Genomic DNA, 3,290 nt, shown 5'->3' on the forward strand with positions numbered 1-3,290 from the left:
ATGAATGTGTGAAAATACAAAACATTTTTCAAAAATCTCTAAAATATTCTATTATATTTATCCTTAAGGTGGTTAGCTGGTAACTTTTTATATTATTATGTCAGAGAAAAATAATTGTTTGGGTCTTCTAGTTTAAAATAACAATATGAGTTTGATATTTACATAACAACTTCTCATTATATCTCCTATATGTTATTGAATTGACCAAAACCTTTAATAGTTTGGGACACTATTATATACATTCTGAAAATTCCAGAAGATTTTAATTCACATGCCATAACATTATATTCAAGGAAAAATTCTTACAAGTAAGACAAGATTATAAAAAAGGATATGCAAGTTTTGATTCAATTAATATTAAAAAACAAACAAGAACAAAAACACAAAAGCTTGCTTGAAGAAAAAAAAGAAAGTAGGAAATTAGCAGAATTCAAATAAATCTGCCTGCTTCTATGTAGAAATGGACTGAAGAGAGCAATGGGGTAGAGAACAAACGATGGGGAGTAAATATTCATTAAGTGCTAGCCTCTAGGATTTGCACACAGAGTTGGATTACACACTATGGTACTATCTTGTGGAGCCATTACAGTGCCCCTAGAGTAGACTGTGTGCTGACAACAATGAGAATTCTCCACTTGGTGCTCCCAGAAATGGCAGTTACGAAAACTGGAAATAGGAATTTTAACCCTCACATAACTCCTACAATCACAATAGTTCTAGGAAATTTTTAAGTGCATGGGTGAGATATAGCCCATCTATGCCTTAGATATGCATAAATATTAACTTTGTATGTATGCATACTTCTGCTAAAGCTTTGGAATAATGACTATAGCAAGTAATTTTTAAATAAATATCTTTCCTTTAATAATAACAGATAATGCATTCTTTACATTAATTAAAATCTATAACTCATTATGTATCAAAGGTTGTTAAAATTATAACATTTAAATAAAGTCTTGTTCTATAAACTGACAATTTGTATGTTTAGATGCAAGTAAATAATATCCCCAGGTGCATATAGAATACCTAATTGTCTCAATCACATATAGTTTTTTTCTTCTTCCAAAATCAAAACGTAAATATATGCCTGTTTTGTGAAAGAAAATGCCCTGAGATGCATTGTAAAAATCAGGAAGAGAGGGGTGGCTAGAACCAAGCTTTATGAATAACCTATTTCATGGAAGTTAATTCATTCAGAAGTAAAACATTTCTTATCATACCAAAGCTCAAGTGTATAGGCATCACTAGAGTAAGTTATGAATAAGTAAAGCTGCATTATCAGTAAACATTTCAGCCTATAAAGAAGAAATTCCTGAAATCTTAAAACCAAATTTTTCAGAATCCTTTTGATGTATTATTGAACTAAATGAAAACCTCAGAAAAAAATTTATTATTTTCTAAATTTTTATTTAATTTTTATCTTAAATTATACACTTATGGTTCAATATATGTAGAAAATATATCAGCAAACATTTATATTGGCAGCGTAAAGGAAAAAGCTTGCTGTCTCTATAAAAGTCCATCAAAGAAAGAAGAAAGATAGAGTGGTTTACTTAAAAAAAAAAAAAAAAAAAAAAAAAAAACTTCTATGGTGGGAACAAACACAATCATCTGGCTATTATTAGGTGTTCAACTGATGACAATTTTCAAGTGTCTGTAAACACAGACACAAAGTCATCTATAGCACTCTTAGGCGTTTACAGGTACTATGGAGTCTCTGGGGACTCCGTCACGGTGCCTAAGGCTATTACTTCTTCCATTATGGTTTTTCCTTTTTTATTATGTTTGGGCTTTGACTGAGTTTTTACCAAAGGTCAAAGTATAAGTTTATTGCCTGAAGGCTTGCTTTTTGAGTCCAAAGAACATGTCAACTAAAATAAGGGATCTTCCACTAACAAATCTACTTCTAGCCTCAAGTTCACTAATATCTTTGCAATGAAAGTAAAGATATATAAATTCCCTATCTGGGATGATGCACCTACAGGTTGAATTTGTTATTTCTGTATTTACAATGATATATTTATAGGATAATTCATTAAAATTCTTTTAAACATGCTACCATTTGTATAAATCATAATATGGAGCATTTTTTTTCTGTTCCAGCAAAGATTTTGTTATTTCACTCTTAAAAATAGTAATTTTATTGTGACATACAGCCCGTTACTCTACTGGGATTAAGCCAGGTGATTTTCAGGGCAAAGAGGTGATAATCTGATCAAGGGAGTAATGGTATCATCTTCTCTCCCCAAATAGAAGAAAAAGCACAAAACCAAGTCTACAAAAAGGAAAGAAGAAAGGAGCTAAAGTTACAAACACTGTTTGTCAATTTCTGTACCTCCATTCTTTTTAAACTTGCAACAGTCCTGACCAGTGGGTGTTTTACTCCAACCTTTTTCTTGTATGTTATACTGTCTCCAAACTTAAATCCACTTTCAACCATGGCCAGTACTGAGGGCCTCATGATAAAGAATAGAGCAAAGCTAATGTCAATAGATCCAAGTATGTCATGTTCCAGTTTTAGATGAGTCTAATCATTAATTGTCTATAAATGAGAAAAGAGCCAAGATGGTGCAACGATGAAGCACTCAGCTGCTAACTGAAAAGCTGGAGGTTCAAACCTACCAGACTCTCTGCAGAAGAAGAGACCTGATGTTCTGCTTCAGTAAAGGTTACAGCCTAACCAACCCTATTGGTCTATCATATAGGGTTGTCATATACTCTGTCATATAAGGTTGCTATGAGTCGGAATTGACTCAATGGCACACAGCCACAACAACAGTGAGAAATTATGGAGGATGATTTTAAAACAGAGTTTAGCCTCAGGAAGTAAAATGGGAGAAAAATAGAAGAAAACTTCAGTGATTGAGTCAGATCCCCCATGTTTATCAGCTAAGGCTCAAGAATAAGTCACAATCCTCAAGGAGAATTATTGTTAGAAATATATGCCAGAGGCCAGGGCAGAGAGGTAAGTGAGGCTGCTTGCAAACTGTCACTATAGGTCACTGTGATGTTTAAGATTGTCTGTCAACTTGGCTGGGCCAAGATTCTCCGTGTTTTAATGTAATCACTCCCATGATTGAATATACTGGGAGTAGCCAATCAGATGAAAGGGAGTCTCCTTGGGGGTGTGGCCCGAATCTGTATATAAGCAGACATTCTGGCTTTTTGCTCTCTCTGGATCCTGCAGCTGTTTCCTGTCGTCTCATCTCCCGTTCTTGGGACTTAAGCTATCAGCTTATCTGCCGAAACTGGGATTCGTCCATCTGCACAGCCTGTGAGTGGGAGCCCTG

The 3,290-nt window shown here is 34.1% G+C and overlaps 1 pseudogene; it reads right to left on the minus strand.

Annotated features, from left to right (window-relative positions):
• The window catches only part of LOC111819584 (60S ribosomal protein L39 pseudogene), a 3,035-nt pseudogene extending 595 nt beyond the window's left edge, over positions 1-2,440 (minus strand).
• Positions 2,441-3,290: the final 850 nt, after the last annotated feature.

This window comes from Trichechus manatus, unplaced genomic scaffold (genome assembly GCF_000243295.1).
Source record: "Trichechus manatus latirostris isolate Lorelei unplaced genomic scaffold, TriManLat1.0 scaffold00012, whole genome shotgun sequence".
In the NCBI taxonomy this organism is placed as follows: Eukaryota; Metazoa; Chordata; class Mammalia; order Sirenia; family Trichechidae; genus Trichechus; species Trichechus manatus.